The sequence below is a fragment of the Mus caroli genome, unplaced genomic scaffold, assembly GCF_978045245.1.
Source record: "Mus caroli unplaced genomic scaffold, Mus_caroli_1 scaffold_16, whole genome shotgun sequence".
NCBI classification, from domain to species: Eukaryota; Metazoa; Chordata; class Mammalia; order Rodentia; family Muridae; genus Mus; species Mus caroli.
In genome coordinates, this window is record NW_028227271.1 from 98,240,713 (window position 1) to 98,262,852 (window position 22,140).

General features: G+C 39.7%; 1 protein-coding gene and 1 long non-coding RNA gene across 3 annotated transcripts in view; both read right to left on the bottom strand.

Moving 5' to 3' along the window:
* Dab2 (DAB adaptor protein 2) overlaps window positions 1-4,470 on the bottom strand; it is a 138,035-nt gene extending 133,565 nt beyond the window's left edge. For both annotated transcript variants that reach the window (XM_029469400.1, XM_085831471.1), the window contains exon 1: window positions 4,374-4,470. The gene's annotated coding sequence lies outside the window, so the exon portion shown is untranslated. The remainder of the gene's footprint in view (window positions 1-4,373) is intronic.
* Window positions 4,471-5,345: 875 nt separating this feature from the next.
* LOC147000814 (uncharacterized) overlaps window positions 5,346-22,140 on the bottom strand; it is an 83,664-nt gene continuing 66,869 nt past the window's right edge. Inside the window, exon 3 of the long non-coding RNA XR_015045629.1 lies at window positions 5,346-5,411. This is a non-coding gene — a long non-coding RNA (uncharacterized LOC147000814). The remainder of the gene's footprint in view (window positions 5,412-22,140) is intronic.

Here is a 22,140-nt window from a genome sequence, read left to right on the forward strand (position 1 = left end):
AAAGACAAATGAAGATTTTTATATGCTTTATATCTATAATGTCAAGGCTATACTCCAAATTTGGCCCATATGCATCCAGTGATTGTTCTGTTTCACACAGTAATGGAATCATAAACAGAAATGTGGTTTAAACACAGAATATACTCAGAAAATGTGCACATCAGTTTCTAGTGGTTATCCATAGAGAACAGATAGGTAGAAGTAAAGAAATGAAAGAGGGGCATAGTTTACCTTTTAGTTTCTATTTTTTAATATTTGAACTTAACATGGCTTCATGAACCATATTTGAACTTAACATGAACTTAACATGATTTCATATGTTCATAATAAGGAAGATATGCCACAGATTACTCTAAATAAGGAAGAAACTACATTTGATAAATACCGCATTTTAAAAGTAGTTTTGCTTCCCCTTTTGACATACTCAAAAGTAGTCACTTCCTTAAACCTAGTTTTTCTCTGTATAGATTTCCTTCTTTCTAGATAAGTAGAATTGACTCAGACTAGATTAAACTTCTTATATTTGAAAGCCCCACACCCACCCACCCATTGTGAAGTGCCTTGTTTTCTGTCACTTCACCAGGATAACATCTCATTTTTGTTCACCCTTTTGTACTCATTTTTCAATATTGTCGTGTTTGGACTGACTTTGTTTAAGATTACATGCAAAGATGTGCCAAATGGCATGACCCGTTATTACGAATCTAGAATGTTCCAAGTTTTGAGCCTTGCACCAAGTGTTTTCGGTATCACTTACTGTTAGATGTGTATGCTTGTCAAAAGCAATTACCCCTGATTCAGCAAAATTCAATGCTTTCTAACGAATGATCGGGAGGGTAAACAACTCATTTTCATGGGGGGGGGTTGATATTTTCAGGCCTGCCTCAAAGGACCATTTCTAAGAGGCCAGAAAGGAATTCAGGAGAAAGGAAACAGCAGGAAGACCCTGTATTTCTCTGCAGATCAGCAGGACTGCTTGCCAACACCAACATCACAATGTTTCAGAGCCCAATTTTCCATATTTTGAAACGGCTTGCAGAGATTCCACGGAGCAAGTCAATCTGCCATCAATGGGGGCTTTTCTGTTTGTGGCTAAACTTTCTATTCTGTGGCACCTCAGCTAAATGGTGAAGGTTTAACTTTCTGAAAATAAGTAATAAATAATGGTGAGTCATACGGAGGCAGTGGTTGCATCCAAATTGCCTGGAATGCCTAAGATGCAGATTCCCCAGACTAATCATAGAGTTACCCCAGTGTCTGAGGTGGGGCCTGAGAATCTGCATTTCAGGTGAGTTCCCAGGTAAGCCCGTGGCTGCTATTCTAGGGCTCATGTTTTGAGAAGCTCTGTGCTGGAGGCTTAGGCTACTAGAACCTTCAGTGAGTAACTAGCCACACCCACCTGCCTCTCAAATATTGAGATTGTGCACATCAATATCAGTGGCATGGTCTCTGAGTCTGAATAACCTACAAAGAAAAGTACACAATGCATGCAAATCCTGCCTGCTCAGTGTCTGAAAATAACAACCACCAGTTCAGACCATCTTTAATATATATGTTCCTTAGTCCCCTGAAAACCAATCTTGATCTCGTTTTCTAAGACCACTGAATTAACTGGAACTCACAGGCCCTCCAGGTTAAAAAGAGCCACAAACTCTAGGTTCGCTGATCCAACATCCTGAAGACTGGCTTTTAACATGTTCTGGTGACCTTCTGTAGAGTTGTCAGTGACACACAGAGAATATGGATTAGACACAGGCACTTCGGAATTGTTTCACTCCTGCTTAAACCAAGTAGGTATTGTTTTAGTCATCAAAGCAAAGTTTAGTTGGTTCTGTTTATAGTTCAACAAAATCACTGTATTTCAGATAGGTCTCTTCTGGCTTGGCAACTGGGCTGGTTAATTAGTAATACTTGTATTAATCAAACATGAAAGCTGTTATTCTTACAGTGTACACTGAAACTATGCCAGGCAAAGTGGAAATGTCCAACTTCCAACTTATTCAGCAATTCTAGTGCCAGACATGGTGTTAATTGTTTTATGCATAGTTATGTGTTTTCTTTTTATTATGTTATATTGAAATGGGCAGAGCTTTAATTTTCGCACCAGCTTAGTCAAGTTGGTTTTCAACTAAGTCATACGTGCCAGCAATGTTTTCCATCAAGCTGAGGTTTGCATTATGAGAAGCCAAAGGTGACTCCAATCATTACTGAAAATGTCACATATGTGGAAGGAGGCAGCTTTGCCTGTATACACACTTAGGTTACAAGAGCAATAACAATTCATCTTAATTGTGAAGTTGAGAGAATGTAAAATTAGAGTGCAACATTCATTCAATAAAGACATTTATTTTCTATTCCTTCTATGGATGTCTTTGTAGCATTCAGGTGGTGTTTGGATCATTTAAGTCATTTTGTGAAAGCACAGTTTTTGTGACCACTTCTATATTAATATATAGGAAGAATAAAGAAGTTGTTTCTTTAGGACATGAGTCAGATTATTTAATGAGTATTTATGAGAGTGGGGAGGGAGGGGTGGAGGGTGGAGGGAGGGAAGGAGAGAGGGAGCAAGTGTACCGGGAAGCTCTTACTTTAAAAGAATAATGGGAAGAACACCTTCCTAGTTGGAAGTGGGTGGTTTGTGCCCCAGCTTTCATCTTTCTTAGCTACACAGCATTAACCAGTGCATCAGCCTTTCTAAGCCCAAATAACAATTATCTACAAAACAGAGCCCACATGCCTTTCAGAGCCCATGGGGTTTTCTTTAAATAGAACCAACCTATATAAAGTGCTGGTTTATTAGAGCTCAAAGAATATGTGTATTTGTGACCCATATTGGGTATTGGGATTCCACGCCAAAGGTCGGTGAAGCCACAAAACATTTTTCTTTTGCTTTCGATATCTCCAGAGTCTTGCATAATCCTTGGCACAGAGTAGGCAATAAATATGCATGTATTAAATGAATGGATTATCATCCGTAGTAGCCAACCACACATACAATAAGACAGTCTTTATCTAGATTTGAAAATGCACAACTGGTTCTTCCTGCAGACTGATCTCATTTGTTTGAATATGAACCAAACAAGAGAATCAGGTAGAGACCATTTGCCATCTGTGGCATACTCTCTTTTTGCAAAGAGAGAAGTTAAATACAGATTTCACTGAGGGATTTTACAGAGATGGAGATACACAAACATGGAGGGCAAGATGCTGAGGTATTATAAGGCACCCTGATAGATCAGGAACTCCTTGAGAGCAATGGGTCGTTCAGGTTAAAGCTATGAACCAGACAGAACCTAATGCTAAAGGTTTAAGGGTAGCCTGGTAAAAAGCAGGCATTCCCTAACATTTACTTAAGTCTGAGTATTTACATACTCTATGCCTTACAAGTGCTGGGATTAAAAGTGCGAGTCATACTGCTGGGCTTCATATTCTCATTAGAATATACACAGACACTGGGCATGGTGGTATACTTGTGTAGGAAAAACCAATATGGGGCTCAGAATGAGATACCATTTCAGCAACAACAAAAGAATCTGAACAGAAGTTAATGGCAACCATACAAAGTAATTATAGATGTTCTTGTGAGCTAGAAGAAGCCAGATCTCTAAGTTTGAGGCAGCCTACAGAGCTTTAGAGCTAGTTCTAGGAAAGCCAAAGGCACACAGGAAATCCTGTCTTGATGGCCTCCCCAATAAAAGAATAGAAAACTAATTTAAATTTGATTTGGAGATAGATATTATGGATTACCATAGAAATAGTACTTTTATTAACCATCATAGGTGGGAAGCATACTTCTAGCTGAGGGAATTCTCAGTTATAAGTCAATATTTTCAAGGGAATTCATGACATGTATAACATCGTCTGTGAGGGCAGAGACCTTAATGCCCACATAGAGTTTATAACACTGAACATCATGCTTGTCATGTTGTAGGAACTCCATTATAAATGAATGATTAAATGCATCCAGCACACTGGTCTTGGTGATACTTGTGTTTACAGAGTGGTGGCCAGTGAGGAGTGTTTTTATATGACAAATGCTGTAGGGAGCACCCACGGCTGAACACTATTGGGAGTACTCCTGGCTGAAGCTGCAGATGCTATCCATCTGGCTCTAGATCCATGCTCATTTGAGACCTGCTCTCTGAGATCTACTCCAACACCGGGACTGAGCATCGTATGTCCACTGTGGGTGAAGGTACAGACCAATTTCCAGGAGAAATCAGACTTTCCAAAAGGACCAAGAAGTTTCTCCTAAGCTAGCCAAGGTTTCTTGGAATTCCACTCCCATTGAAGACTCTTCTACCCAGTCCCTCCCTTCCTGTTCCTTTTCCATGGCACTAGACGCTCATCACCATATTAAGGAATTTTCTTACCTTGACTTTTCTCTCTTCAACAAATCTCTTGCAAGCTTGATTCTATCTCTGTGTTGGCTAATAAGAGCTCTGCCACATGAAAATGCACAGCAGATAAGCCAAAGAAAAGCACAGGAGATCTGCCTTGTGCAAGGTTTAAATTTAAGCTGTGTTAACCCAACCGTGAAAACTATTTTCTAAGAGTGAGTAAGACATCTTCATCACGTCAGCAAAATTGCCACGAGTCTCACTCAAGAGTTCTTCATGCCAGACTTAGGCCGTAGAAATATCCCCCCTTATTCCTGTTATCAGAAGGAAATCACACAAAAGATCCAAAATGAACAAGCTGTGGAAATAATTTCACTTTGGGAGGAAAAAGAAAACTTTAGCATCTGACAATTTCATACTTAAAGTCCATCCACAGACTTTCTTAAATGTCAGATATGTCAACCTTTTACCTCCATTAAAACACAGAATCCTGCTTCATCTAGAGATCCAGGCATGTAAACCAAAGCTTATTCTGCAACAAGGCTTACCATGCTCACTTGGAATGATCTGTGGCACAGTCAACTATACATGACTAATACATCACTAACATGTTGGTCATTTGGAATCTGAATGTCTACCTGATTTTATCATTGAATCCCACACACCAAATCTCCCATGTACCAAAGATTGCTGGGTGCATACAGGGTCTTGTGATTCAAACAAAATAGTTAAAGAATAACATTTCTGCAGGCGGAGTTTAAGCTGGGTGTTCTATATTTATTTGTGGATGAACATATAGAAAGCTGAACTACCAAGATTAAAGAAAGAAAAAGAAATGGAGTCAAATGGAGTTTTTAGTATTTAGGTCATGACGTTTTCAGGAGACATAGTTGGTTAATAAAAATGAACAACTGAAATGCAAAAGATGATATTTGTTCTGGAGTTGAAAATGATTCTTTCCAGCAAGCAAGGGAAGGCCATTACCTCAAAGGCCTGTCTTGCCAGGTCCAAGTTGTTCCCAGGGAGCTCTCGGCAGCCAGCAAGTACAATCATGAACTGGAATAACATTTACTGGAAAGGGATAGGAAGGTGTCCTGTTAGATGGCGTTGGGATGATTCACAGCAACCATTTACCACATTCTCACAGAATTTTATACTATTCTTTGCCTTAAAAATATGCATGGATTTTTACATAGCGGGCAGAAGAAGACAAAGAAGGGGCAGTGGATGATCTCAGTACACTGTCTCTGACCAATCATGTATACTTTGTGATTGTGTTTTCATTGTTAATATTTAAAATGAAGTCCAAAAGACGGGTGGACACAAAAGCATCAAATGTGAAACGTGAGGGTAGTTCTTATCCAGCGAATTTATACATGTTGATAATAAAAGGTGACTGTGGAACGAGGGATGTAGCTCAGTTCACAATATGCTTGTAGTGTACAGAGTCCACAGAAACTAGTCATGATGGTGTGTTTCTGTAATCCCAGCACTCACCCAGGAGGATCAGACGTTTAAAGCTGTCCTCAACTACAGAGCAAGGTTAGCAGAGCCTGGGTTACAACAAACAAACAAAGATGTGAGCTTTTTCATGTATGTGTTGGCACATGTGCCTATGTGTGTACATTAGTGTGTGTGCACATGCTTGCGAGTGTGTGTGTGTGTGTGTGTGTGTGTGCAAGAGAGAGAAACAGACATGGAGAGATGGAGAAAAGAGGGAGAGAGAGGGAGAGAGGAATGGAGGGGGATGGGGAGGGGGAGGGGGAGAGAAATCGAGAGCAAGAGCTCCTGACAGGCTTTGTCCTTGGTTTAGTTCTATGCAGCTCCAGTTTCAGGTGTTAGGAACCCTGCACACTTTTCCCTTTTATTTTGCCCTGAAATTCTGATTGTGCCATACGAAGATTCGGGTTCAGGTGCTAACAAGCCAGGTCTTGTCAGTAACCAGGATTACAGGAATTCTATCCAATTACTGAAGAGGAAAGTCTGTCCAATTACTGCACTTCGGTTCTTCCATAAGGAAATGATAGTCATTCCTATCCCTGTACTTGTCCCTGCTCCCTATCTCTGCAGCCTTCATCTCCTTCCCATCTCTGTCTCAGTAGAAATTCCATATGTCAATGCTTCTGACAAGATGCTTAGCACTGTTACTGTACATGCCATACAATAATCCTGACAACACTGTTACTGTACATGCCATACAATAATCCTGACAACACTGTTACTGTACATGCCATATAATAATCCTGATAACACTGTTACTGTACATGCCATACAATAATCCTGACATTTTATTTTATATTTAACCTTTTAAAGATTTAAGATCTTATTTTAAAAATCACATCCTCATGGATACATATACATGTGTAGGTGATAAAAGCCACTATCATAAAGCAGGTCTCTCTCAGGTTCCTATGTACTTTCAGGGACATCAAAATCATGGCTGTGGCAGAGCAATGGAAAACTCATCAAATGAAAACAAGAACAAATCCCACCACCTCCACTGCCACGAAACAAAATACTCCACAGGCCCCAGCTTAGGAGTGGTAGGAAGTGATGGATATCTATATTTTAAACCATGCCTGAGAATACATGTCATACATTAGGTCTGTATTGTGCTCTGTTTAATAAGAATATGAATTTTACATCCCTTTCCCTTATTAGTTTACCCCACAATACAAATGATTTCTTTTGCACAGTTTCTTGAGCTCATGCTGTCCTCATGGTGAAGATCCTCCTGCCTCAGTCTCCAGAGTGTCAGGGTTACTAGTGTGAGTCACCATATACAGCAATGTTGTCTCTTTTCTTTCTCTTTTGGAAAGAGGTGCTGGGGCTTGAACTTCAGGGTCTACTGCACTCCAAGCATGTATGTGTCATACTCCTGATCTACACTCTGAGCACATAAAAAACAATTTATTTTTTTAATTATCTTTGTTATTACATTTCTGTGTGTGTGTGTGTGTGAGAGAGTACAATGCGGCACATATATGACTGTTGGAGAACAACTTTCAGGAGTGTTGAATCACATTTTCTATAGTGGGTTTTGCAGACTGATGTCAGATCACATGAGTTGTGTGGCAAGCACATTGACCCTCTGAGCCATCTTGCCAGCCTGTAGAAATATATTTTTAAGACCATGTACAATATTTGCTATGTGTACCTGAGTACACACACCTTAGCTTCCCTGAGGGTTCTGTGACACTTCTTTTCATGACTGCCTTTTTATAGGCTTGGTCACAGCCTATATCATAGTCTGCTCTATAGCAAGTGTCTGGACTCACTTCTGTGCTAAGAAAGCAGTTACTTACCTTCTTGTTGCTGTTGCTTTCAGTAGCCACTATAGTTGGCTTCATATATATATAAAGCCAACTATATATGTATATATATATATGTATATATACATATGTATATATGTACATATGTATATATATGTATATATACTGTGTGTGTATGTATATATACACATACATACATATACATATGTATGTATGTATGTATATATGTATGTATGTATAATAACTGCCTCTTCTACCTATGAGCTATGTGATGATGATACAACTGCTGGACTATTTCCTTATCTTCATAATCAGAGCCAGACACTCTGGTTTTTAATAAAATACTTTAGCAACATTTATAGTATTATCTCCAACTATGATTCTATGCTTTTAGAAAGCAATAATTTCCTATGTTTGCACCAGGTTGGATTGTCCAATTGTCCCACTACAGCTGTTTTGGCTCAGATGATTTCCCAATCTGTCAGTTGGCCATCTGTCTGGGAGATGTGTATCTCACAGTGTCTGGGAAGTTATTTGAAGAATACACAAACAGAAGAGGGAAAGGTGGAGCCATGCAAGAAGTCAAATGAAGAAGTCAAATGCAAATTAGGAAGTAGTGGTGGGTGGTACATACCCACAGTACTAAATCTAAGAGATAAACCTTTTTAAGATTCAAAGAAATCTTGAGTGTTACAAACAAAGCATGGGGTAGTGGTTGTAAGATGAATGCTTTGGGAGGCTAGATTATTTAAAGACATAATCAAATCTAAAGACCAGAAAGCAAAGTTTATATATAACCAAAGGGTGGCTAGATATCATTCATACTTTGAAGTGGGTTAGGTTTTCAAGAACGTACCAGAAAAAGAAATTCTAAGGTGGGGGAGGGCCCACTAGCAATCTCTAATTCTCACTCTATACGATTCCAACTATTGGTTGCTACCATACCATACCTGCACAGGGAATTTCCACCTGGGTTCTCAGCTCGTAGAGACCTAGAGCAAGTCTGGTTAATGCATTCAATGCAATAGATGGTTTGATCCATGAGGGTAGGTTTGCTGTATTTCCAGTATCTAGGATATGCAGTGGGGCTGGGAAGTATTAAGATGGCTTGATCAAGTTGTAGCTGTAACTTGTCTAGCTGTCTCCTCCTCATTTCTGCCATGTCTACTTTGGCCCATGACTACCTTTTTATCTAACTATCTCAACTTTTATTCCAGCTTTCTAGAAAATTGCCAGTTATCTATGAGTAGATTACTGTTGCTCTCAATGTTAGTCAGAAAACTTGCTTTTTGTAGTGGACAGCAGAAACTTCTAACTGGTCAAAGTACTGAGAAGGAGTAATTGTTGCATGTTCATCCCTAAGTGTGACATTTGTAACATCCCCTACATGGTTCAGGAAGCACAGTGGAAGAGTGGAAAGAAAGAATGTAAGAGCAGGAGGATGGGGAAGAGTGCTATGAAATGCTATCTTCTAGACAGGAAATGGTCCATTGAATTCATGGGCTCAGAACATCTGTGACTGTCTATGCTAGTCTTACACAAGATCAAGCTAGTCAACATTACAGTATAGAAGGGGAATGGGTTCAGAGGCTCCATCCTTAGGTAAGGAGCTGCTGGCAGTTGATAATGTTGGGTGAAGGGAGGTCATATTTCTTTATAGGTATGTCTGTTGGTTAGGTGGCTCATGCTTCCCTTGTTCATGAAGGCAGTACTGACTAGATTCATTAAGCTATAAAAAAGGAGAGTGCATGAAGAAGATGCAAGTGTGTAAAGATGCATTTTAGGGGTCCAGAGGGAGTGTAAAAATGTAAAGAGGAGTTGGGAGTGGATATCATCAAGATACATTGAACACATGTACAAAATTATATATATATATATATATATATATATATATATATATACATATATGTGTGTGTGTGTGTGTGTGTGTGTGTGTGTGTGTGTGTGTGTGTGCCAAGGCTTGGAGAGGGCCTCTAAGGAAAGGGTGTCTGGAAGTGGTGGAAGAAACAACTCAAAGTCAAATCATGAGTTGCAAGCTGACAGTCTGTGTTCTGCTCCAGGCGGCTTTCCAGATAGCTCTCTGAACAGTTCTCCAAGCAGTTCTCTGGGTAGCTTATCTCTTGCAGACTAAAAGTACAGACTTTTATTCACATATCAATTCAGTAATTTCCACAGGTTTTCTTTTGATCATTCCATGAATCAGCATCTTGTTATCCCAGCCCCCCGAATTTTAAAAAAGAACAACATGCACATTCTTTTTCCCTTTTTTCCTTGATATTACAAATGAATTCAGAGATCTGCCTGCCTTTATATGCACAGATAATAAGCTGTCTCTTAAATCTCTTTATCTCCTTCCTTAATATCTTTCTGACAAGCTGGCTCATAGTACAGCTGTCTATGTCCTTTTAGGTCAGTGAAGCCCTTCATATAATTCATATTGCATCCTTATATTTTTCATAGTTGAAAAATTATATAGTTTTGAACTCATGTTTTCACTGTTCTTTCCTACAGCCTTAAGGGCTGTCCTGAAGGTCTCAACATTTTGCTAAGACATAGACATACCCTTGCTTCCTGGACTCAAGGTGCTTCAAATTATCATGGAGAAATTAACCTTGGCAGGAAGAACACTCCTTAATAACCTTGGCATGGAGAATATTCCCCAAAGGGAGGGGGCATGAAGTATAAGATTTATATTTTTATACAAACAAATCTCACACCCAGCAATGATCAACATTAGTCTAGACCCATCATGGCCCTGCTGGCTCTGTTCCAGGGGTGGGAATCATGTCACTCCATTCATTCTAGGCCATGCAGGACTCGGCAAACATAGTCTTAAAAGAGAGAGAGGGAGAAAGAGAGAGAGAGAGACAGAGAGAGAGAGAGAGAGAGAGAGAGAGAGAGAGAGAGAGGAGCTTTAAACCACATAGACACTCAGAATCACTCTCCTGACCACTATTTAGGTGACTCAGAAAGTATTCCAGCCCAGAATCTTATTACATGCTCCATTGGCCAGGTAAGACATACTTGGTTAGCCAAAACTGGCCCAAGATGGGCCTGAACATGCACACCTTGCTTTGAGTTATTTCTCATTCCCTCTTTAAGACCTATGCCATCTATGGAATCTGGTACTTCACACCTTTTCCTGTTTGTCATAGCCTTCTTTAGTGATCCATACAGTAATTACCCAAATGCGTATACATAGACCATATTGTTGGAGTCTCGAGTCTCATACCGGGCTTCTTTAAGAAATTTAACACAATCATAGGCCATAAGAACTGTTAAGGAATTAAAATCATAGACATTCAAACAAAACTCTCAAGCCTTAGTATTTAAAAAATATTACCATGAACACTACTGAAAAATACCATGTAGTTTCCAACTTCTTTAGCTATCCATGTTGGGGTTTTCATGGTCGTGAAAAGATACCATGACCACAGCAACTTTTATAAAGGAAAACATTTAACTAGGACTGGTTTACAGTTTCAGAGTTTTTGTTCATTATCATCATGGCAGGAAGCATGGTAGCATATAGGCAGACATGATGGTAGAGAGACAGCTGAGAGTCCTACATATAGATTGGCAGGCAGCAGGGAGAGAGAGTGAGCCTCTGGGCCTCTCTTCTGGATTCTCAAAGCCTATTCCCAGTGACCCACTTCCTCTAAAAAGGCCACACCTATTCTAACAAGGCCTCACTTTCTAATACCATTTCTGGTGACCAAACATTTAAATCCATGAGTCTATGGGGGCCATTTCTATTCAAACCACCACAGTGATCTATGGGAAGTCTGTGGGTAATATGGCTTTAAGAGCACACTGAAAGTATCAGAAAGTTACTAGTTATGTACCTGTGTACAAGTAATATGTGCTTTACCTTCAAATTCAGACTGTTGGAGTATTTCAGAGAAAGACATCATGAATAGTCATAAGGCAAAATGACTGCAAGTATTAGCTCTGCTACAACTGTGGACTACTTAAATGATAATAGGGCATTTTTGATGTAAATGTCCCTAGTCCACCACTCAAAAGATCCTATTTAAGAAAAAGGAATTCTATTCGTCAATAATACCTTTAGATTCTTAATATGAGCATGGAAAATATTGCTTTTTCATATCCGGGATGGAATGAGCCTATGGAGAGTTTGGCTCATAACCCTGTTCTAACACCAAGGTTGCTGCATTCTCTAGAGATGGTTTGTTATTGGAGGCTAATTAGTTCTTTAAGAGTGAACTTGGACATCTTTTCTTTCTGACATAGCTGTGACTCCTCTCTAGGGGCCCTGTAAGGCTCTAAAATATCAGTGCCAATTCTTGTGTTTGGTTGATGTGGGAAAGAATATCTCCAAGAAAAATAAGGCCTGTCCAGAGAAGGAATGGAAGCAGGGATGGGTGGTAGGGGTTTGGGGGTGGGAAGATTCAAGAAGTACTAAAATAATGGAGCTCAAGACAATCATAGGTTTCTTTCTTTCTTTCTTTCTTTCTTTCTTTCTTTCTTTCTTTCTTTCTTTCTTTCTTTCTTTCTTTCTTTCTTTCAGTGTTCTAAACTAATAGATTCTGCCAAAACAGCTGCCCAAGCTCAGTCCTGTTTACGGTAAAATGGTAATGAGGGGGAAATTGTAGATGGATATTACCCAAGGAACACTTTTTCTTTGAAACATAAATCCATGCAAGCAACCTAGCCTGGAGGCAGGCTAGAAGAAGAAAGAAAAGTTCCTACATGGGACAAAAGGGTATTCTTCGTCAGGTCTGGCTGGCTGGATGCAACTCACCTTCCTGGGTAGACTGCTTCATCATTTCTGTTCCATTGCCTGAGGTTTGCATGGTTCGTTGCTACAGGATACCTACACAGAAACTCGCCTTAACAAATGCTTAGGATACCAACATGATTTCAGCACAGGCTAGGCAGGCCCAAGCTGAAGATTTCTAATCAACATGTTCAAGCTGTTTCCATTGGACACAGAGCTTGGAAGCCACTGCCTACCTGTTTGCCTTGCTTTGGGGAGGGCTCTAAGCACTTACATTCTTGTAATACAGGGTTTTCAGTTGAGGTTTCTTTCTGTGCTAGTGTTTTAAAGGTATTATTATTATTATTATTAATTTGTTTGTTTGTTTGTTTTTTGAGACAGGGTTTCTTTCTGTACCCAGGAAGCCCTGACTATCTTGGAACTCACTCTGTAGAGCAGGCTGAACTCAAACCTAGAGATCCACCTGACTCTGCCTCCTGAGTTCTGGGATTGAGGCAAATGCATGCACCATCACTACGCAGCTGGTTTATTTCTATTTTGAGCTGAATTGGCCTCTGTCTGCTACATATCCCTGTCTTACCAATTCTAGTCTTTGGAACAAATGTTTTTATCACCCTTCTCTCCCACCCCGTTCTTCTTTGTACCCCAGATGTATGTGCACTCATAATGATTCTTTCCTCTGTGCTCCTCCAGTTCTATGTAAAACTCTTACAGTATGTCAGTTACTAAAGCCTTTGAACAGTGCCTGAAATGATGGTCATTTAACCGTACCTGGAGGCAATGTGAAGATTTCCTGGTGATACACTACTGGCAGATCTCAACATATCAAACTTCACCTTGAAACTGAGCATGTATTGAAATAAAGACACCAGGATGGAGAGATGGCTGTGACTCAGCAGTTAAGAGCAGTGGCTGCTCTTCTAGAGGTCCTGAGTTCAACACCCAGCCACCATATGGTGACACACAACCATCTGTAATGGGATACGATGCCCTCTTCTGGTGTGTATGAAGACAGCTAACATGTACTCACATAAACAAAATAAATAAGTCTTAGGAAATAAAAAGGAGATAAAGACACCTCCTACAATACTGTATTCCAAGCTCACTGCCAGTTTGCAATCCAGTTCCAGAGAGACAGCACACATAGATAGATGGCTATATGAGAGCTTATAGGTAGGGCTCTGATTTATAAGAGTCTGGATCTTTAGCTAGAAGCTATACATACATACACACACACACACACACACACACACACACACACACACATATGGAGAGAGAGAGAGAGAGAGAGAGAGAGAGAGAGAGAGAGAGAGAGAGAGAGAGAGAGAAACAGATCTACCAGAGTCAAGAAAGAGGAAGAGGAAGAGGAAGAGGGAGAGGGAGAGGGAGAGGGAGAGGGAGAGGGAGAGGGAGAGGGAGAGGGAGAGGGAGAGGGAGAGGGAGAGGGAGAGGGAGAGGGAGAGGGAGAGGGAGAGGGAGAGGGAGAGGGAGAGGGAGAGGGAGAGGGAGAGGGAGAGGGAGAAGAAGAAGAAGAAGAAGAAGAAGAAGAAGAAGAAGAAGAAGAAGAAGAAGAAGAAGAAGAAGAAGAAGAAGAGTAGATTATTCAAGCTGATTTGTTTTCACAAGACACTCTATGTCCACAATCAATTGAAAATATAATACATGCTTGCTTGTTTCTGTTTAATTTTGAAACCTGTTGTGTGTTCAATTCATGATGCCTGCTCTAGGGGCACTTGACGGATTACAAAATGTCTGTGGAAGCTCAGAAATTAATTGGCCATTTTAAGAATATTGTGCTTCACCTTGGTTTTCCCCTTGATCAAGTGAATTTTACCTAGTGGAAAGTAATTGCTTCTGGGGCCACTAATTCCATTGGTTTCTCTTCCGTTCCTACAGTAACTTTTATTACATTACAAGGGTTGAGTTCAGGTTTAAGTGAACAGTGTCACTGCTATTTTAATTCTTGTGCCCCATGTCCACCTAGTGTCTCCTGGTCCTCATGTCCCTGACTATCAACTCACTTGACCTCTTATCCCCTCATCCACCTTTCTGGCTAGGGTTCCGACAGATGAATGCATCCCAGAAAGTTGTGATTTTGTTTTGACTGAAAAAAAAATAGAGAGTAGCTTTAAACAAACGAATTCTGTACTCTCCTATTGAAAGCAATGCTCATCCTTATCCTGGGATAGTACTTGAAATTAACCTCTCTAAGCCAATCTACTCATCTGCAAAGGAGAAACTGTAATGCCTTCCTCCTGGTGCTGTTTGGGGAATCAAAGAAAATGAAAACCTCCAAGTGTGATCATGCTGCCTCTCACAAATAAAGGTCATTGTGTTTGTGAATATAATAGCTAATCTCCAACTTTCTGTTAAACTCACCCTGCTATTGTCCATGGTAATTTTTCAAAACTGCTGGGATCCAGATGGACTGAACCATATGCTGAAAGTCGCTAGAAAGGACGAGGCCAATAGCTATGAGTGGGTGTGACTCTGATGTGGGTTTAAGTATTTCTTCCTAGACTAAATGGTCTCCAAGCAAGCAAGACCAGTTCTCCATCATGCTCTGGGCCTCTCTGTTGCACAGACACAGTTTTTCTAGGACATAACTATTCCTTGCTCAGAACGATCAGCAGTTTCCAAAGCTTTAAACTACACCACTCAAGGTTAGAGTCATGTCTTCTAGTTTCTCTCCATACATTGCAGATCAAAAAGGGCATATTTGATTTCCATCATATGTGCTGTCTCTTTCTGTTTTGACTTATTTGCATTTTCCCTTCCTACAATTCTGTGACTGAGCCTGATTCAAATACAACCTTTCTTGAATCTTCTTCCTTGATATTTCAAGTAAGAAAACAAAACAAAACAAAAAAAAAAAAACCCACTGTGGTTATGGACTTGCTAACTACTTTTATAATATACTTATTTTGAATTTTATGGTAGTAAAAGCAGTTTAATTTTGTTGTGTGTAAGAGACCTAAAATTTTCATGATGAATAAGCAAATGAGTAAGGGCATTGTTACTGAGATTTCTGAGAGTGGATAGGAGGAAAAATGATGGTTTAAAAATAAATACTAAAATTATATGTATTGATAGTTCCTTAAATGGGTTTAATCAATCTGTTAAATAGAAATAAATAATGCAATTGATGACTATATCTCATCTTAGCTATTGAGGATTTTAGTAATTTCCCAAAGGGAAGACACAATGAAAAATGTTGAGAACACACTGCTCACAAAATAGATTTTACAGAAGTAGGAAAATTATTTTATTTCACATTCCAAAAAGATGATGCTAGTTTCTCTGGTGTGTTTTGAATAGGAAAATTAATCCTTCAAAAAAGGAGATAGAATATTCTAGGACTCACATGTAGACTCTGCATACTGTCTTTCCTAAAGCAAGCTGCTTTAGTCCTATGAGCTGGGGTAAAAAAGAAATCTACATTTTCTTCTTCATGAGTTTGGATCTGTAGCAACAGCTTAAGAGTTAGTATTTTCTTCAGTGTAGTAACACGACAGGGTTGGAATCAATTATAAACACATGGATTGCATTTCCCTTCGTGGAAATCATTAATATTAAGGTAATGAAGAACTTTCACATGCCTGAATCCTAGTGACGCTTTCAAAACACAAATTCAAGAGCTTGAATAGAAGTCAGGCCTGGTGCACATCTGTCACCCTAGCCTTTGAGAGGTAGAAACAGGAAGATCAGGGGATCAAGGCCAACATCAGCTACAGAGTGAGTTTAAAAATAAGCAAGCAAGCAAATGAATAAACAAAACAAGACGGAATGAACGACCTGGCAAGTCTGAGTGGGGACATTCTTATTTGCAGTTAGAATGCTTTGAATTGGGATACAGATTGAAGAGAAAATAGTCCTCCTTTATATGGGAAGGTTTGCTGCCCAGTTTCAGGAATTTAGACATGGACAGTGGGGAGCTCCAGGGCTAGGGATGCATAGTGACCATCTTTCAGTGGTGTTTCCTGTCTACATAGACAGGACCAATGGACACTGACTTTGAAAACAGATTTAACAATACTGATCACTCAGAAACAGGGTTGAAAGCCAGAAGAACATGGATTCCATGAAAGCAGAAGATACTGGTCATATACAGAGGGGAATATGCTCGTTCTATATTTAGGGTGAAGGCCTTGTTCTGTTTATCTGGAACTTGCATTTCTCAACTGCTGAAAGTGTGGTGCTGTGCATCCTCAGTCTGGAGTGAACCAAGACAGTTAGTTGCCCTCTGTTTTAATTGACTTTTAATTACAGTGACAAAACACCCCAACCATGGCAACTTATAAAAGAAACTGTTTAATTTGTGGCTCATGGTTCCAGAGGGTTAGAGTCCATGACTGTCATCACAGAGACAATGGCAGCAGGCAGGCAGGATTGGTACTGTAGCAGGAGTTGAGAGTTCACCTCTGGACCAAAAGCTCAAGGAAGAGAGCGAACTGGGAATATCATGGACTTTGAAAACCTCAAAGCCTGCCTTTAGTGATAGGCTTCCTTTTACTCCTTCCCAACAGCTCCACTGATTATAGACTGACTCTTCAAACATATAAGCCTTGAGGGAACCATTCTTACTCAAGCCGCCATACCCTCTTGAGTGAAGACATCACTGGGACACAGCCATTCTCTGACTTCTCTCTGCATGGTCATCACCTGAGGACCTGGCTAAAGAACAGATATCTATTTTGCTTATGTGGGATGGAACTAGAAATTTCTAACGAACTCTCTCCTGATGAGAATGCTCTCCTACTGGTAATCCAGAGTCCTCATTGTGAGAAGCAGTATTCTAATCTATGGCCCATAGGCTGCTTGTGGACACACGTATCAAAGAATAACTGTGAATATGACCCAACATAAAATCATTAACTTTCATAAAATATTATGAACACTTAAGAGACAACTTAATTACTGAAATGCTTGCCTTTTCTTGAATTTTGTCCTCCAGAACTCATGTAAAAATGTTGGGTGTGGCACTACATGCCTATAATCCCAGAGCTGAAAATTGGGAGCAGACAGATCCCCGAGGCTTACTAACCAGCTAGCCTACCTTACTTGGTAAGCATCAGATCAGCAAGAGATGCTGTCTTAAAAGATATAAGGGGGATAGTGCTTGAGGAGCAGCAGCATAAGGCTTTCTCAAGTGTCATGATGTAAAGAGTTAGACACAGCTGGTAAGGATGCCCATGGACTCAGAGATACTAAGATCTGAATTCACAATTCTTTGTGCCTTTGATCAAGTTACTTAACCTCAGTATAACTTTGTGGGTTTTTTTTTTTTTTTGTCTTTTGTTTGTTTTTTTTCATCTCCAAAAGACAGAACTATCATCATAGGATTGTTTCAAGGACTCATGGAGATTATGGGCATAGGATAAACAAAAAAATATATTAACTGTTTTCTGATCATTGGGATTCATATCATTATCATTGAAGTTATTTACAAGCAGCTGATGGAAGCAAATTATATAAATAGCAAAGGAAAGTTACAAGTAAACCCCTGGCATTGATGTTTACAAGGCAAATCAGGATGTTTGAAGAATAGATTTCACCAGAGATGGGGTGAGAATTAGGTTAATCCATAAAACAGATCCCCAAACTTATATTTCTTATAAAATACTAACTGTTTGCATGTTGTTTTATAAGTTACATCAGAGAGCCATGATAATACAAAGATCATGGTACTAACACACAGATACACAGACCAGTGGGATAGAAGCCCCAGAGATAAATTAATAGAGTTCTAACCATGGTTTCCAGAACACACATGGAGAGCAGACAGGATTTTCAACAAACTGTGTTGATAAAAACTGGACATCCAGAGAAAGAAAACTGAAAGTAGATCCCACCCACCCACCAGAAGACAAGTGAAGGCAAGGAGAGAAGGAAAAAATGACCAAAACACATTGGAAATATGCATGAAGTGTCATGGTGGAACTCATCATTTTGTACAACTGATATTAATAATTCACTATAGCAATGAGATGTAATATAAAATATAGGAAGGAGAACATGGTCATACTATCCCTAGATGTATAACGACAGCCTCAGACCTTACTTGCCAGATCTCACTCCTAGCTGACTGAAGTTTATAGAACGAGGCTTTTTCCAGCTTTCCTTTAGCCCACCTTAGCAGGGCTGGAGTTGGTTAATTTTGTCTGTCACATGTAACCATGCCATCTGTGGCCTTCACCCGAAGCTTGTGGCTAATTTAAATGTTCTATGGCTAGAGTTGAAATTGGGTGGTTGGGAAGTGAAAACTTGTCAGATCGATCTTAGGGACTACCAAGGCTTTGTGCTCTACGGATGATGAGAGAGTTTAGCTTGGAGAGCTGTAAGGTGGTAATGAGCATGTCAGAAATATGAACAAGCACTGCTTTGGTCCCAACTCATTTTAAGAACAGGGCTTTAAAAAATAGCTCTAGGATTCATTTCCCACACAAGATAGAGAGACAAAAATCAGGCGTTCTAAGAAACAATACTGCTCTCCTATCCTAAGCTTCACCAGGTCTTTATCACTTGTCTCAACAAAATAAACAAGAACCTCAAGCCCTTCTTGGGAATTACTTGACCAAATCTTGCTTTGATTTTCAAGTGTGAATATTAACACCGGATATAGAATTACATTAAATATTTAAAACTCTTTGGAGAATGTTAAGAGACTTGGGCAGTGTAATGTTTAAAAGTCCTTCACACTGGCCGAGGACACTGGGGCATGCCTTTAAACCCAACACTTGGGAGGCAAAGGTGGGTGGATATCCAAGAGTTTATGGCCAGACTATTCTTCAAAGCAAGTTCCAGGCCAACCAGGGCTGTACAGAGAGAGCCCTGCCTTGAAACACACACACACACACACACACACACACACACACACACACACAGTATTTCATACAGCTTAGATCATAGAAAACATTTAAAGATTAGGTTTTTTTCCCTCTGTTCTTGTATATTCTCTTAGTCCTTAATGAATATGTGCATGTTCCTTCATTATTGACCAATGTCTATAACACCCATGCAATGCAAAGTCTAATCCCTAACAGTAATGTGAATGGATGATCCCACCATCGTGCTCAGTTCTGGTATCAAAGGCCCTTGGGGCAGCTGCTGTGGACAGTCAGAGATTTCAGTAAACCCATATTCTATTTGGAAACAGGCTTCACAATTTTGAATTAAGCAACAAAACCAAAACCAAAACCAACCAAACCATGAGGATACAGAATCTTCAGGATCCTCTTTAAACACATACATTTCCTTTTGGTTTTAACCACATAGGGGATGTTAATAAATGAGAAGCACATCAACCTTATCATAATTTCCAAGATCAATGAGCCTAAGGAGGTAGTTTCCAGCCCAAGAACAGGGTTCTGCCTTTACACATGTCCCTGTAGGTCTTCATTAAGACGAATTCCTAGGTTGCTGACAACACTCTTGCTGTTGAACTTTGAAACAAGAGAAATCATTTGTCTTCACAGAAATGCCCAGTAAAATGTACTTATGAAATAATCATTGAAGAATGAATGCCCTTGCTTTTTGTATCTCAACAAGAACCCTTGGTCAGCAAGTTGGTGGAGTGGTAAAAGCATTTGTCTTACAATTTTGACAACCTCAGGATGTGACTTTGATTCCCACGTCCCATGTGGAAGGAAAAAAGAAAATCCTATTCCCCAAAGTTGTTCTCTAGCATGTACCATTTCCACATTATTAAGTTGTTCTCCCTCCCTCCCTCCCTCCCTCCCTCCCTCCCTCCCTCCCTCCCTCCCTCCCTCCCTTCCTCCCTCCCTCCCTTCTCCCCTCCCTTTCATCTCCCTCTTTTTCTATCTCTACACACACACACACACACACACACACACACACACAAAATCATTAATAATAAAGACTTAAAAGAATCTAATATCTTTCATAAGCAGCAAACATATCTATCTGTATATATAAACATATAAAGAGGAAATCTAAGGAATTAAAGAAGCCACATTTTCATTAGAAACCTTATACTTTAATCTAAAGGATTGTATTAAGATAGCTTGTTTATTTGCATGTAATTTTCTTCATGTCTACAATGGTGGTGAAAGCTAGTAAGCCACAACGGCACCATCCAATTCTGAAACTTCGTAACTCTGTGGAAGCCCTGACATTTTATTAAAATGCTGTGTGTTGTTTTTTCTGCTGTGCACTGTATAGATATTATTCATGAGAATATGCATGGCAGTGCTCACTTTGTGAGGGGCTCCCCTCCTCTTAGTAGATGGCATTGTTCTTGTACTCAACTGGGAAAATCTTGCAATCCACTAGAAAGTCAAATGAACAACCATCAACAGCTTGGCATAATGAGCTGGGGAGCATGGAGGAAGTTGGGCATGAAATTCTAGCTAAGGAAGTGTTTTATGAGTTCTTCTCTGATGAGCTATGGGCATACTCGCAGTTTTAGGTTTAAAAGAACACATCTGTATTTTCCCTAGTTAAAAAAAATGAAACGTTAGACTCAAGCTGTGATTTTCAAACCGGGTAACAGCGTAGGGCAAGGCCTCCTACAAGTCAGAACAGATGCCAACCACAAAGAATTTCCACCTTGGACACCAGCTCAAAAATCTAAACCAAACCAAAGAAGATATAACTTAAAAGTACTTTTCCTGCTCCCACCGTCAAAAGAAAGTACTTGCCATTCAGTTTCTTAAAATGCAAATGTGTTGAAAATGTTGACCATCAGTTTAAAAGGAAATAATAAAAAAGCCTGCATCACGCTTGTCTAATGCTTGTTGTCTCTCATCCCACCTCACTGGCCACACACATGGCTCCTCTCCACTTTTGGACACAACACAACATGCCTGCCTCTGTTCCAAATTCTTTCTGAGAGTTGTATGTAGACTATAACTTTGTGCTAGATTAGTTTCTGTTGTTTTGACTAAACACCAAACAAAAACAACTTGGGGAAGAATGGGTTTATTTCATCTTCTAAATCCCAGGTTACAACTGACTACTGAGGGGATTTAGGGCTGGAATCTAGATAGGAGGAGCCTAGAGTCAGGAACCACCGAGGCAGAGACCATGGGCAAACACTGCCTACTGGTACCTTCCCATGGTTTGTTGGGCTCAGTATCCTACACAAACTACAACCTCCTGTTTAGGAATGGCACATCTCAAAGTGGGCAGGGCCCTTCCACATCAATCATCAACCAAGAAAGGGCCGCACAGATATGGGTACAGGCCAGTCTGATGGAAGTAATTCCCTAATTGAGGTTCCTGCTTTTCAGGTGACTCTAGTTTTTGTTCAGTTCACAAAATAGCAACCAGTACAAGTTTCCTGTCCATTATTCAGTCTTTGGAAAGCATCACTTCTGTGAACGGTTTCATTCTGGCTGCCTTTGATAATGCTGTCAAAAACCCCACATCTTACTCTTTCATTTTTCTATCAGAATGTGATAAGTAATATTAGAGATCTATATTTATTAATTACTTATCTACTTATTCTATTAGTTGCTCTGGGGATGGAGGAAGTTGTTACACATGCCTGGCTAATAGACAATTATCGATTAGCATTTCAATAATCATATTAATAACAATGCAAAGCCTAGTATTTTCATAGTTACCTACCACACAAGACTTTACAAAGTTATCTACATTCAGCTTGAACAAACTCTCTAAGGTGATTTTTCTTGTAGTAGATGTGGAAAAATAAATTTCTGGCAGTTTAGTGAAGGATCTAAACATTTTAAATTGTGCAATTGATTTTAATATAAGAACTTACTGCACTCTTTGATGTTGATATATTCCTTATGTTTTCCATACT